At 43.6% G+C, this 15,963-nt stretch overlaps 1 long non-coding RNA gene across 3 annotated transcripts; it reads left to right on the top strand.

Moving 5' to 3' along the window:
- The first annotated feature begins 884 nt into the window (after nt 1–884).
- On the top strand, nt 885–6,479 carry LOC308430632. 3 transcript variants are annotated; one of them, XR_013975360.1, is made up of 6 exons: nt 885–1,061; nt 1,155–1,319; nt 3,859–3,898; nt 4,652–5,025; nt 5,289–5,519; nt 5,920–6,479. It is a non-coding gene; the product is annotated as an uncharacterized lncRNA (long non-coding RNA). The 3 variants fall into 3 exon arrangements; XR_013975361.1 differs by having other exon boundaries at nt 4,652–5,519; XR_013975362.1 differs by lacking the exons at nt 4,652–5,025; nt 5,289–5,519 and having other exon boundaries at nt 5,920–6,477.
- Nucleotides 6,480–15,963: the final 9,484 nt, after the last annotated feature.

Below are 15,963 nucleotides of genomic sequence, written 5' to 3'. Positions count from 1 at the left end.
GCCAAAGGACCTGTGAAGCTTGACCCCGCAGTGTTGATTGTGTGGCTTCTACAGCACCCCTGTGCAACAGGTATTTGGTATTTTATTCATCTAAACAGAAGCCTTTTGTCAAGGGAACTTATTTTGATATGAGTATAATGAATGGCAACGGATACACACAAGGGTTATCTGGATGCCATAGTAAGGCATCCACAAAATGGGGATCCAAAACAGAAAGAAATATTTTTTTTGAATCAGAATTTGTTCTCAGCTCACTAAATAATAGTGAATTTCCTTCAATGGAGTTAGAACAACAATAAGAAAAACCAGGGAGACAGCAGGGGATTATCATTCTTCTCATGACATTGATGAGTCTCAGCTGTCTGGTAGAACACAGTCCTGATGCCCTGGGGCCCTGCCTCTCACTTTCCCTACACACTCCCAGTCCTGCTCTGGGCAAGCATTCAGCACCCTGTTCCTTGGGAGTTCTGACTTGCATACCTCCTATGGGAGGAAAGGCTACAAAATGCCTCTAGAGTACTTAGTGTCCATTAGATGTACAATTGAACTCTGCCTTAAGTACCTATGGTCCGAATCAAAATGATTTCATCATACTTTGAGGTGCTTTGTGCTGGTTCATTTCTCCTGGGGTGAAAGAAGGAGGTGACTGGTACTGGGTAAAGCTGATAAACAACCTCACCATCCCTCACACTAGCCTTCTACGAAGATCTATAATTGTTCTTTCTGCAAAGCTAATGTGAATACGGAATGTACCAGGCCTCTCTTTGAGTGACCTCCAATTACTGGGTCATTATTAATAGATGCTCTTCTCCTGTTTCCTCTCAATGTTCATTTATAGGGACACCCTCTCAGGTTGTATTTTTTTCCCATTTGTTTACCGCTGGTTGGGGATTATTTCTAGGGTGGACCTTCCCCTGGGTGCTGAGGAGTGTGGACAGCCTCTATCTTCTAATTGAAGTGTGAGTCACACTATTATTTTTCAAAACAAGAAAATTGCAGTGGGGACAGAGAACATTGGTTGTGAGTGAAGTGCTACTCGAAGCAATTAAAGGGCTCAGAAGGTGAGTTTCATTAATGCTGTGTTATTGTGAGTGCTCGGCCCCTTTGGGGGGAAAAATCCAGCAGATCTCATTTTCTTTCTTGTATGGTAAAAGGTCTGTAGGGGTCCCGGTGAGTCTGATGAAGCTGTGGAGAAGCTGAATCCCGAGGGAGAGACCAGGAATCGCACATATCTCCTCTTCTGGCTGCTGACAGGAATTTGAAACAAGTCCCCAATTAACAGAAAGATGACCACCCTTTGCCAAGACCCCTTGCCTCAGGTGAACCTGTGATTGGATAAAGTGGAATAGGGGAGCCATTCACTGACCTCATTGATAAGAATAGTCTATGGAGAGAAAAATGTATCTCCAACCACCATTTCCCCCCTTGATTTACTTTTAAAAATCCATATCTAAATTTCAGCCCTTCTATGGAAACCTTTTGTTTGGCATAGTCTCAGCTGTCAAATGTTTCATTCCATAGGAAAACATGTGTACAGCAAATACTTATAATTCCTTCTGCATAGGCACCAGAACTTGAGCAGTCGGGGGTTTAGAGTCCACCACGAAATCTAGGATTTCTTGCTGCAAAGCTGTCAGCAGAGCAGTCCATGGGAGGCCCATCAGCCCCTTGATGAAGAGTTGTAAGATCTCTGCCAAAGTGCTTTACGCTCTAAGATGCTTCATCCCAGGAGTGGGGATGCTTACCCTGGGTACCACTTACCTGAGGGTGCAGATGAGTATCTCCAGCTCCAGCATCCTTGCTCAAGACTTGCCTTAGGATCAGCATTCTGTGTGCAGGCAGCTGGTGCTTTATGGGTAAACATGGCAGACCCGTCACTGCCACTTCAAAACAACTTTCCTGATGAAATTCATTTTTCCAGCCATTAGTATAATAACCATAATCAATCTCTTGGTTGCCAAGCACACAGAATCCCTGTTACAGCCAATTCTCAATGATGTGCAGTAACTGATATGCCAATCAGATAAATATTGTGTTAAATGGCACTAAACAGCACTGACAAATGGTATGTTATCCACACATTAAAGTCATGTTTTCTCCTCAAATCCACCTCAGAATTCAAAGTCATCAAATTAAAGTCCATCATTAAGTCAAGGGTTGGAGGTGGAGTTTGTCATGTTGCTGAGGGCTTTGTAGTCGGTGTCACAAGATAAACCACAACAATGTTTACCAGCACAAACTATAGTGATGTCTTATCTGTGGCTGGGCATGGCTAGGTTGTCCCTTCACCCCAGGTATGGTTGTCAGAGCAGGAATAGCCAAGATAGTTTCTGAACCACATGGTCTCTTCCTATCTGGGTTCCCCTCTTTTTATGTGCATTTTCAATGGATTGCAAGAAACCTCACAGTGGCTCAGTGCCTGTGTTGGAGGGACCTGCATGAGGGTGTGTCATCTGTGATCATCTAGTAGTGTTCCCCACTGGACCTAAGAAGCACACACGCACACCACAAATATACCACAAACACACACACAATACCACACATACACACGCCCTACATACCACACATGCACACATACATATACACAGACTACACACACAGATCACACATACCACGATACTACACACATACATAATGTACACACACCACACACACACCATACATATCACATACACATACCAGACACACATATATACCACACTATACACATAAACATAAACAAACACACCACCACACAATACCGCAAATACATACACACACCCTACATACCACATATCACATATTCACACACATGTATACACAGACCACACACAGAGATCACATATACCACAACATATACCATGTATACACACCACATACACCATACACATACCACACATATCACACACACACCAGACACACATACATACCACACTATACACATACATACATACAACACACACACACACACACACACACACACACCTTGCACACACTCCTACCATATCCATACATCATGCACTCACACACCACATACACATACTACATGACACACACGTGCGACATATTACAACACATGCATGCCCCTTATGCTACATACATACAACACAACACAAACACAACACTCACATACCACACATATCACACCCACACATATTATACCCCCATATACCACACACACCATACTCACATACCACAAATACACAACACACACACACACAACACACACACTACTACACCAAACACATATACCATACACACACGGAACACACACACAGCATACACAAACACACACATAACATACACACACCACACACCAACCACACAATACTATGCACATACACTGTACACATACAAGCCACACACACACATATACACCATGCATACACACATAGGCAAACACACAAGGATCACAGAAACAAACCACACACATACACCATATGCACAACACCACACACATACACCAAAAGAACACACTCTCTCTCTCTCTCTCTCTCTCTCTCTCTCTCTCTCTCTCTCTCTCTCTCTCTCTCATAGGTCTGAGCACCATCATGGATCAGAGTATATTTCTCCTGCCACCTCTGAGGCTATAAAATTCACCACTTTCTTTTTCTCTTCCCCCACGTGTCATTTGCTATCCATCTCATCTCTGCCTTTAGCTTTATTGATATATATTTACACACCATAAGCTCCCTTTGTTAAGTACATAACTCAGTGGTTCTAAAATTATGCAACCATTACCATAAGCCCATTTTAGAATATTTTTATTATCACTCAAGAGAAAACATATCCATTAGCACTTTTACCTTATCCCACACCTCAGCTTTGATGCTGGCCAGAGGTGAGTACTAATCTACTTTATGCATTTCCTTACTGTAGACATTTCACATAAATGGATTCACGCCTGGTATTATCTCCTGTGAGTTGTTTCTTCAGCATCATGTTTCCAAGTCTTATCCGTATTGTAGCATGTTTTGTTTTTGCTGCTTCATCTGTTTTATTGATGAATCGTAATCCTTTGCCTGGACAGAGATACCATATTTTGTTTATTCATTCATCAGATGATAGATACTTGAGTTGCTTCTACTTATATCTGCTATGACTAATGTGGCGCTGAACATCTGTATGCACGTTTTTGTGTGGCCATACAATTTCATTTCTCCTGAGTAGATAGCTAGGAATAGAAATGATGGGCTGGAAGTGTGTTTAATATTAAGGGATACTGCTGGACTGTTACTCCAAATGTTTACCCCCTCTCAAAATCCTTGTTTGGTTTTATACTAGAATAGAACGCAAGATGATAAGATAGGTTGGTGAGGAGACAGGGCAGATGATACTATCAGGAAATCAGTTTTAGTTCCAGATCGCTGAACATTATCATTCAAGGGTTGATTTCCAATCCTGAAATAATAGCGGAATAACCAGAAGGGTCAGAATATGTGTGGTTTTCTCTAAGTGTGGAATCCCTTAAGACTCCAGAGCAGCCGTGACATTGGCCAGTGAGCTCTGGGTTCCCTGGGTGGCATGCCTTGGCATCATGGCTTGGCAGCTGTGTGCTTGGAGGTTGGTTGCCTATGTTACCAAGTGCCACCTCAGCAGTGTAGCACATAGGAGCTTTGGAGGGGCTTCGTGACACTTCAGTCAGTTTTCTGTGTCTGAATTCTCTTTCCAGGCATTTCTCCTATTGCTGACCTCTGACTTAGTCAACACTGATACGGCCCAGATTCCTGAGACAGATGGATTCAAGAGGGAAACAATTCCAAACCCAAAGAGTTTCTGACTCAAGGGAACCCCAGCTGTTCTGTTTCCCTGCATAGGACCTAGGGTTGTACTTGTTTTCAGAGTCAGAGGCTTCAACGTATCAGGGAAACTCACTGGAACAGACTGGGGCCTTTGCCTAGTTGCCTTGAGCAATGCCAAGAAAACCATTTCTCCTATGTCTTGCTGACCACTGTTTGGAGAATCTCCTGAGACAATGGCTCAGGTGTCTTTTAGTTCCCAGCATTGTCTCTTGTTAGCCGTGTGTGGAAGAGCTGGATGCAGAGGGTAAGATTTGTCCAGTCACTTGGCATTCCTTATCCCAAGCTCACTGCTCACACGACTGAGTCTTCTTGGGCTGAAAAGCTTCATCATCTAGAACCTCATGCATGAAAAGCATCTCTTTGAGAGCATCATTTTAGTACCCTAAGAATATGGAGCCCACTCTGGGCTCTAACCATCTGAATTGAAATTTCTCATGAATTCTGTCCTGCTCAAGAAAATCTGGGCAATGGTGGGCAGGCCTGATTTTCTTGACATCTGTCTTGCAGGTGCCCATGGCTGTGCATCATGAAGCAGGCTCTGCACGCATGTGCAGATGATGTGAATAAATGGGTGGTAGAGGAACTGTCTTCATGCCTCTAGTATGATTTCCTTTAATGAGGAAACATTTTACCGTATGTGACTCTGCTGAAAAGATATCAGCCCGGGAAGGCTATGCTGTGGGCAGATGTACTTGCAGTATCTGTTGTCTCTGCATTCCAGCTGCTGCCTCAGAGAGGGTGAGAGTGAACTTGCTTACTCTTGCTCATGTTCAAGCTACACAGCCCTCTGGAAGCATGGGGGTGGGGTCTGCTGTGAGAGCTTCAAGGCCCCTGGTTGTCCCTTTCCAGTTTATCCAGCCACCTGTTTTCTCAAGCTTGAAATAGACTCAGTTCCTCCTCACAACCTGACTGCAATAGGTATTTGGCAAACGGACCGTATTTGAAATGCTATAGCAGAAACAGAGAGAGAGCAGGCACTCTGTCCTCAGTTTTCCAATTTATGTCCCTCTAGTTTCCTTTTACTGCTATCTGACCTCTGACCTCTATTCTGTTCTTTCTTAGTTCTCTCTTCTATTCTCACGCTGGGCTCCTTCCCTTTCTCTCTCAATAGCTCTTTGCCTTTTGTTCCCGAATGCAGGCAGGTGGCCTCTTTGCTGCTCTCTTCATTCTGCTCCAGCTCATAGCATCTGCCTCTAAAGAAACTACTGGAAGCTGTCTCCGAGGAAGATGGCCAACGTACCTAATGATATGGGGTTTCCTTTTGAAACTGGAATGGCATTAAAAATTTAAGGATGAAGAAGACAGAAGGAAAAGATGTGAACATGTTCCCTTTCTTTTGGAAAATTCTAGAGTGAATATTTGGTGATGTGATTCAGGAAAAGAACATGTAAGACTGAGAGGTAGTGTTAGGGGAAGCTGGGGTGAATATGGCCACACTTCATTGTACATATGTATGTGTATAAAATTCTCAAAGAATGAATTCTTTTTTTATAAAAGGGAGAGGTGATGAAATTGGAAGGGTGATATATTGGGAGGTACTGGGGGTGTTGAAAATGGTATGGGAATAGGCATTGTCAAAATATATTGTACACAAGCATGAGCTATTCAATGGATAAATCTCACATAGATGCGCGCGCTCACACACACACATGACCCAGCAAAAATTCTAGGCATGGAATAAATACATTCCTTCATCAATGTTTGTTGAGTGAATAAATGACTGGAAATAAAAACAAAAGAATGATCATAACAACAGGGAGAACAGTCTTTGAGAAAAGTCCTCGAGGTTGTGTTTGATTTCAGGCACCCAAGGGGAAAACAGGGGAAGCCGTGGGGGAGGGGGGAAGGAGGGAGGAAGGGAAGGGAAGTGGAAGAGAGAGTTCTCCACCTTTCTCAGTTTCACATTCTTTACTCACTAGAGAACTCCATCTTTATTTCTCAGCAGAGGCTGAAGATGCACCCTCCCCCTTAGGAACCTTGCTAACCAAAATGTATGCCCATGAGACTCAAAGACAAACTCTTAGTTGGTTAAGGAAACGTGGCTCAATGTAAGAGCTATACCATAAGGGAGACAGCCGGGGCAGAGACCAATATGGATACCGACGGGAACTCTCCTCTCTGAATGGCTGAGAAGAATAAGGGGGGAAGCAAGGTGAAGCCAAGGTCAGATGCAGAAGGCAAATGGCATGTAGGCCAGGCTTGCCCATCGTTTTATTTACATATTCTCTGAGCGTGAGCAGGATGGGAAACGATGCCTGTGATTTCAGGGTAGTTATGCCCAACGGTCACTCCCACTCCTCTGCCTTCCCAGGTGCTGCCTCCAGGACCAATCTTGAGGTTCCACTCTGGATCTTCAGGGGTGGCATGGTGAGGCTAGCAGATGCTCAGAAGGAGGCTGTTTCAGGAGTTCCCCGGGGAGTGGTTCCAGGAGCCGAGAGTCTGTGCTCATTTCCACACACTTGCTTGTCTACTGGCAAAGTGTCTATTGGTATTTATTTATTCCTGGCTTATTTGACAGGACTGCATACATACTCAGTTGCTCACATACACAATTAATCAGGCAGACTATTTCTGATTTGTGGTTTAACCTTGGCCTGCTCTTAAGAGGTCTGGGTCCCAGGGCCCCATGGCTGTCTCTTCTGGTTTCCTAGCAACCAAATGAGACAGGGAAATGTGCACAGTTGCGTCACCACAAGATGTTAGGTCAATTAATATTCATTAACAGTGCCTGTGTTTGGCTGCTGAGAGATATTATGGTGGGGGGGAAGACCTTTGCTGTTGGAGTGGGAGATGGAAGGAAATGAGGAATGCCCAATTGTGTGTATCATGTTCCAAAGACATGGATATTGGCCTGCTTGCATATGCTCATGTAAAATGTTTAAAAATTGCTATTGTACAATTATCTTTCCGTGATTATTATATGGGAACAGATCTCAGAAACAACAAGGGGTATTCTACATGTAAATATTTATCACGGCCACCCAAGACACCTGAAATAATTTCACTAGTAATTATTTGTTCTTTAATCTTCCTGAGGCTCTTTTGTGTGCTTAATGCAGGGAAACCTGGATGCTGGGAAGATAAATAAAAGAAGCATAGAGAGAAAAGGAACCCCCAAACTTCCCAAATGCCCATTACATAAAGACAAATACTGTTACATTGTGAGCGTTCATTTTCTCAATGTCGATTTCCCCTCTAGAGATGATATGCACAGAGCAACCCGCAGTCTTAGAAGGACAGTACCATTTTCTGTGTGGCATCTCATAGATTGTCCTTTACAATTTGCCACTGTTACTCTGCACATTTTCTCACATCTATAGCATCTTATTAGTTACCTAATTCTGGGGACCTGTTTCCCATGGTTCATTTAATCAAAGTAGCTTTTATTCATGCATTTAAGTTGTTTACATTCTTTTCTATTTTTAATAACACTGTAGCAAATGTCTTTGAGACCTGGTCTAATTATTTCCTTAGAACTGATTCTTAGAAGCAAAAAGTATTACATTTAAAGGCCTCTCACACACCCTCCGTTTTCTTTCTGAAAGAAATAATGATTTTGATTTCTGCTAACAGCTGAATTAAAAGTGTGGAGGCACCTTATAAGTTTTTAAAATGACCTGGGGAAAGTCATGATATTCCTACTGTTTTATCAAAACAACTTTTTATGATGCCTAGAATAGAACCCTGAAAAAAAAAAATTAAAGATGAAGGCACACATTCTAAGAGGCTGCAGATGTAAAACTTCGCCGTGACCAGGCCAAATGTTTTCAGGGAATTTGTCATCCACCATTCCACAGGGCAGCCATAAGTAATCATAAGAGTTTCCTGTGGTGATGACATGGTCCACAGGCCTTCAGCTTCCTGCCTCATCCTGTATTCCAGACAGAATATCCCTGGGCACATGTAACTGGGACACTAGTTACATAAACATATGGATCTGTTTTGCAGGTCTGGCTAAGACCAGGTGGCAACTGCTGCTCCAAGAAGCCCTCCCAGTCATGTTCCAGTTTGGGATCATTACATCTCACTCCTGAGAAATGGAAGCGTCCTCGTGTTCCTAAGCAACCTAGAAAGGATCTGTGGGACAAGTGTAATAGGGATGGTGTGGTGTGGGATAGCTGGAGCAAGAGTGAAGTGGAGATGTATCCAAGCCCAGAAAATCTCATCTTGAGACCAGCAGGAGTAAGGACTGTTCCTTCCTTGATCTGGACCTGCATGTCCCGGAGGTGCGTAGCGTAGCCCTACAACCCTACTACCAATGTTGAGATAGTTATGTAGCCTGATGGTCAAATTACATGTTAAACTTCCCCTCTCCCGATAAGGACATGCCCAACAGGCACCTGGAACTCATCTTCATGCAAATAAAGCATCCCAACACCCCAGCACCAGCCAATGATGAACATTCACCCTGAAAACACCTACCCACTCCCTGAGGTTTATATAGCTTTCATTCACCCCCAAATAAAGAGAGCTGTAACACTGAAAAACCACCCTGCACTCAGAACAGTCAAGTTCCTGCAGACCTGCTCCAGTCGGACAAGCCTCCTTTCATTCCAGCCTGGTGCACCATGGCACCCGATTACCTAGAAGTTAGAAGCAGAACCAGGCCACAAGGAACAGGAGACACTGGCTCTTGTGCTGCTTCGTTTTTTGTCAACTTAATGCAAACTTGTAGATTCACAAGGGAAAGGAGAACCCTGTGCCTCCGTCAGATTGGCTGTGGGCATGTCTTTGAGGGATTTTCATAATCATTGGTGTGGGCAGACCCAGCCCACTGTGGGGAGTGCTACCCCTGGGCAGATGGTCTTGGCTGGTAGAAGAAAGCAAGCTGGGCAAGCAGGAGTTCCTCAGGGCCTTTGCTCCAAATCTTGCCTCTGGCTTCCTGCCTTAGCTTCTTTGCATGATAGAGTGGACAATTCTTCTCCAAGTTGCTTTTTGGCATGCACATTCACACACACACACACACACACACAAACACACACATACACACACATACATACACACCACCACCACCACCACCACCACCACCACCACCACCACCAACAACAACAACAACAACAAAAAGCAAACCAGGACAGTCCTTCTCTACCAGCTTCTGTTTAAAAAACCAACTAACAAACTAACAAACAACTAGTCTTGGTCCAGGATGATCAAGTTCAAATTAAGCATCCAAATCAATGAAACCAGTCAACACTGGCAAGCACTGGACCAACTGGGGAAGGGGCTTTTGTTCATGGACCAGCAGCAGCTCAATCACCTGGGAGCATCTTAGACCCTTAAAAACTACTGAATTAGAAACTTCAGAGGCTAGGCCAGGAATGTGTATTCCAACCAGTTGACATGCTGATGTAGACCATGGGGCTCATTTCTCTCTCAAGTTTAAGACAAGTAGATTTGATGTTTTTTGTTGCAACTATTTCCTCATTGGGATAATCAAATTGTCTAAGTAAGGTGTGTGTGTGTGTGTGTGTGTGTGTGTGTGGTGTGAATGTGCATGTGAGTGTCTATGTGCCCTCATTTTTTTTTTCATTTCCCTTCTGCTGTGTCTTATATGGATGATAAATATAAAACTTGTCAGAAACAAAAGCCCCAAATAAAAACCAGCAAATGATTTTTATTGAGAAGCCCACTGGGGGATGGACCTTGAGGCTCCCCAAGGAGCTGCATGGCAGCCCCCAGCCTGACAACTGATTTCCCCAGATATCCGGAAACTAGATCCTCACAGTCAGGGACACCAAGGGATTGTGGCTGATGCAGATGTGTGGATGCCTTCTTATGACTTTGGAGAATGCTCACTTTAATCTAAACTATGAATTGGTTGAGTTTGTGATTCAATAAAACATCACTTCTCTGGGTCTTCAGGACTAGTAAGTATCAAATTACTGGTGTGCACTTTGGGGAGATCCGTGCACCTGGATTTGAATCCAGGCTTTCTTATTAGGACCTGGTCACCCTGCACAAGTCATTTGACCTCTCTGTGCCTCTTTTATTTTTTATTTTATTTTATTTTATTTTATTATTATTTTGCTCATGAATTGGGGATAATATTATGGCCATTCCCACATCATTCTTGTATGACACTTGTGTGTGCTAGCATGTGCCAAGTGTTGAATGTGTAGTGCAGCTTGGCAGCTTGGCATGTGTTAACTCTGATCGCTATTCCAGTCTTTTCTGCTCAGCTTGAGACTCACGTGGCTCCTGTGTGGCTTAGGCTAGCTGGGAAGAGGGCTCACATCAACTTTTCCTGTCATTTCCCCAGCCGGATCCAGCTGCATTTGCAGCTAACTGCCTCTGATTTGTTTACAAGGTAACCACGTTGTTCTCTCTTTTCATCTCCTCTCCCTTCTCTCCGATTTCCATTTCTTTTGTGAAATGGTTAAAGTGCTTGACATAATTAGCTGTTAATTGTTAGCAGCTGTACCCATTATCAGTTTAATGCCTAATTAATTGCAACAATTAATGCTGCCTGTCCTGTCTTAGGAACTGTTGGTGAGGGAAGGCTGGTGTCACTGAAGTTATATCTTAATTAATTTACCTCCAATTTTTAGCACTGAAGGAAGATCTGAGATCAGGGCTGTTTGCTTCATGCAAGTAATCGGTGAACACAGGGACTAAGTGCAGAGAACCCGGGTCTGTGCTGTGTAGGTCAAGTGTCTCATGAAGTCGGCCTCCACCATTAGGAAGCAGAGCCCAGCCACTCTTGGCCACTGTGCTGCATGACAGGGTCTTCCACAGATGTACTCTTCTCTGAACTTCCTGGTGCTGTAAAAATGATAAACCGAGACAAAGCTAGAGCCCAACAATCTTCAAGCCTGCACTAGAAACCACAGTCCATGGTGGATGTCATATATGGCATCTAGAACCTGTGAGGGAAGACCGTATGGGTTGGAATTGTATCTTCACTGTCAAAGGATGTCCAATCAACCACTGGAGGGAGAACTGAAAAGAAGACTTTATCACCTATTTATCTAGCTTCTCCTGTGGGTAAGCTGACTGTCCCAATGCCACACACACCTGGTTTCTGGCTCTCTCGATAGCTTTGACAGTGAGACATTGTCTTCTTTTCTATCTTCATTTTACAAACAGGAAACCAAGGCTCACCGAGGTTAAGCAACTGCCAAATAATGGCATTATAGCTCACATCCGCCTGACTCCTATTCTGTTTCAGGATTGCCATTGTATGCTTGAGTTCATCTTTTATCTAGTGAAAGGATGGGTGATCAGGCAGCCATGCTCTAAGCTGTGAACATCCCACCTCATTCTCAAGTGTGTAGGAGGAAGGGAAAGGTTTCCCTCTGATTATAGTATAAGTGATACTCGAATTGATTAAAGTGCAGAGGGCAACCACAATATAATGACCCATTGGCACACAAAATTCAGAAACTTCCCATTAGTGATGGGACTTGGGGATGTAAGGTGGATAACAAATGACTTTAGGGGGACTAAACGAAGAACATTCTGTGGTCTAGGAGAAAGTCTGTTGGGTCACAGATCAGATGAGTTAAAATGGTTCTCTTAAGAATGCTAAAAGGGACCAGAATTGCAGACACTGACAACTGGCAGAGGTCTGTCTGGGTGCGTTGACTCTTTGGTCTTTCTTCCTGTTACTGGAGCTGATGAAAGCTAAGGAAAGGGATGGCAGGCCACTGTCCTCTGGCAGAAACAGACTTCAGGTAGATGAGGAGGGGATCGAAGCTTCAGCAGCTCTTGCTGTCTACCTGCCTTGAACCTAAATTATCAACACACTAGGATTCCACATTTGGCGGTGACAGTGCCTGAATTCTCAAGGGACTGGCTTACTTGTAAAGCATTAGAGTGTAGCCATGTTTCTTTGGGAAGCCTGCTGTCAATCAGCATAGCAAGAGGCCAATCCTGGTCCAGGAAATGAATTGGGCTTGTCTGTGCTATACGAAGGTAGGGGTAGAGGAAAGCATGGGGAACCCGGCCTGCTGACAGTCCTGAAATCCCAGCTACATGTGGGTATGGTAACAGAAGGATTGGAAATTCAGGCCTGCAAAGGCTACCAAACAAGTTCAAGGTCAGCATGGTCAGCTTATAAATAATTTGACTCAAATGCTTGTTTTAATTAAAATTTTATTGTGAAAAAACCCTCCTGTGCACTTAGCATAGCTATTCTGAAACTGTGGAGCTTTGCATTTGATTGTAGTTAACGTCCTTAACTGAGCTTTCTTTAGGAAAGGGAACAATTTTGATTTTATCAGTTTTGTTGAAGCGTCCATCTCCTAGTCAGGTTCTGGAATAAGGGGCTCCTTTTTCTTTTTCTCCTGATGCCCCCCTCAGTATTTCTGGCATTTATATCCTGCCTCAACTTCATATGGAAAACAAGGGTGTCTCCTATATGATTAAGGATCTAGAGATGTAAAAAGGTGATTTGATGCGGAACTCAAAATGACGTCATATGTAGCTTCACAAAATGGAGACAGAAGATACAACATAGCAGAAAAGGAACATTACTACCAGGCAAAGGGTGTCAAGGACCTTCCATAAGCAGAGTCAGACAAGGAGATAGTCCCCCTAACATCTGTGGAGGGACTGGGGCCTGTCAACACTTATTTAAGACCAGTGATACCAATTTGAGTTTTCTGGTCTCCAGCATTCTGAGAGAATAAATCTCCCCCTCCCTTTTCTAAGCCATAAAGTTTGTGGCAATTTGTTGGGAGAACAGCAGAGAATTAATGCATTAAATTTAAGTTTCCCTTGCTATAGTTTCTTCATGTCATTGAAAGCAGAAAAGGTAATGAAAAGAATTCGTGGTGCATGCAGAAGATTTCTTTGTGTACATATGTGATTATGAAGCTACTCATTATATAAATATAGTGACCCAGGGGGTAGGTTTAGGATTAAGTCTGAATGCATTTTGGAGACCCCCTAAATTTAGCTTAAACTATACATACATACATGCATATACACATACATGCACATATAGTGTATGTGTGCATATGTGCGTGTACGTGTGTGTGTGTTTGTGTGTGATAAAATGAGCCTAGATTTAGACACACCTCAACTGCTCTGGTGACCTTACAGAATGTGAGAGACCAAGTTCCTTCTGTCTAATTGCTCTAGTCTGTAGATGGTATCCTCATAGTCCTAGATGACAGTTACAGCCCCCAGGCGTCATAGCTGAGTTCCAGAAGCAAAATGAGAAGGGTGGAAAGGATCCATTTGCACACACACTCACTTGCTCTTTTATGTTTATTGCAGTTGTTTTTCATACGGTTTTCCCCTCCCTCATCTCTTCCCAGATCCTCCTACCTCCCCACCCATCCAACCCCACACCCCCTTCTCCCTCTCTTTAGAACACAAATAGCCAAGCAAACAAAATACTAGAATTAAAAGGAATATAGAGAAAAAGCACAAATACACACACACACACACACACACACACACACACACACACACACACACACTGAAACCTATACAAATACAAAAGTGTAAACCATAATATACAAGCAAAATACCATTAAAAAATATCCAAACAGAGTAATGAGGCCAAAAGTGCAAAAACACCACTGAGTTTGCCTTGTGTTGACCATCAACTGCTGGGCGTGGGCCCTCTCTTAAGCATGGTTTATCTATCCTGTGAGACTCCAGTGAAGGAAGCTAACTTTCCCTTTGGGAGCAGTTGTTACTTGGAGATAGTTCTTGCTTAGGTAGGGATGGGAGCTCACACTCACTGTTCCCACTCAGTGCCTGGGACCCCATCTGGTTTGTACAAGTCCTGTGTGTGCTGCCTCAGTCTCTGTGAATTCACAGTCATGCTATGTCTGGAATATGACGCTTCCTTGTCATCCCCTCCTCTATCTCCTCTACATAGTTCCCTGGGCCCTGAGGGGCTTGACGAAGGCATCCCATTTACAACTGAGTGCTCCAAGGTCTCTGATCTACACATTGCCCATTGCGGGACTCAGTGCTATTTACCATCTACAACAGGAGAAATCATCTCTGGTGATGACTGAGAGTGATATAGGCATAGCAGAAAACCATTAGGTGCCATTTTACTGCTATGTTCCTTTAGCACAGTGGCTCTCAACCTTCCTAATGCTTCAATCCTTTAAAAGAGTTCCTCATGTCATGGTGACCCCCAGCTATGAAATTATTTTCGTTGCTACTTCACAACTGTAATTTTGCTACTGTTTTGAATCGTAATGTAAATATCTGTGTTTCCCAGTGGTCTTAGGCAACCCTTGTGAAAGGGTCTTTCGATCCCCAAAAGGGTCACAACTCACACTGCTTAGTGGACCAACGGCATGCAAAGCTTCCTGGAAATTTCTCATATGTTTCTGCTGAGGACTCCAAGGTTAGAAAGTTTTGAAGGACAGTTACAAAAACACTGTTTTACCTGTGACCACTTGGCCAGCTAAAACTCCAGGTCCTGTTAATAAAAAGAGAAAGAAACAACTATTTACATGTAGCTACCTCTTCTGCCTTGCTCAAGTCGCTTACAGATAGGGAAACAAGGCTGATGGAGAAAGGTCCGATTACAACTCGCAGGTGTCTGTATTTTCTTTCATATTTATAAAAAGCCTTACCTGGAATAGATTTAGTTTTAATAAGGCATTGTGAGCCTGATGCTTGTTTATAAACTGGAAAAGACTCAGGGAAATGTGAGACTAGCCTGGCTCTGAAACCCACAGAAAACAGGAAAGGAAATGAGTTCTTCTGACGCTTCCTAGTTTATGTATTTTGCAAAGGATAAAATGATATGTTTCCAAATAAAAGCAGGGGCTGATCCTGTGGCCATGAGACTGAACCACCAGAATGGAAATGGGGTAAAATTCAAGGTGATATTAAGCCAATTTAGTTTAATATCAGCAGAAAGCCTGGACATCCTCCCGATAGAGCTTCCTTCCTGGACTGGAAGCTATGAGGCGGGATAGTGGTCCTGGCAGCAGACTAGGCCTGATGACTTCCTTCTGATCATGTGACTCATCAGGGAGCCAAGGGAGGCCCCTAGGAGCTTGTCAGAGATCACAGTGGAAGATGAAGCGCTGTGGGGTTCTGTGTCTAATTAAGAGCCAAGTGAATGAGACTGTCAGGGACTGAGAACTTTCTATACCCCTGGGAAACAAAGAGGTGGTTGTTGCAGGGGCAAGGCCTGGGGGTCAGTGCCAGCATCCCAAGGATGGGATGCAGGGATTGGGCTTAAAATATGGACAACCCT

This window comes from Micromys minutus, assembly GCF_963924665.1.
Source record: "Micromys minutus genome assembly, chromosome: 16".
Taxonomy (NCBI): domain Eukaryota; kingdom Metazoa; phylum Chordata; class Mammalia; order Rodentia; family Muridae; genus Micromys; species Micromys minutus.
This window is presented reverse-complemented; position numbering and strand designations above follow the sequence as displayed.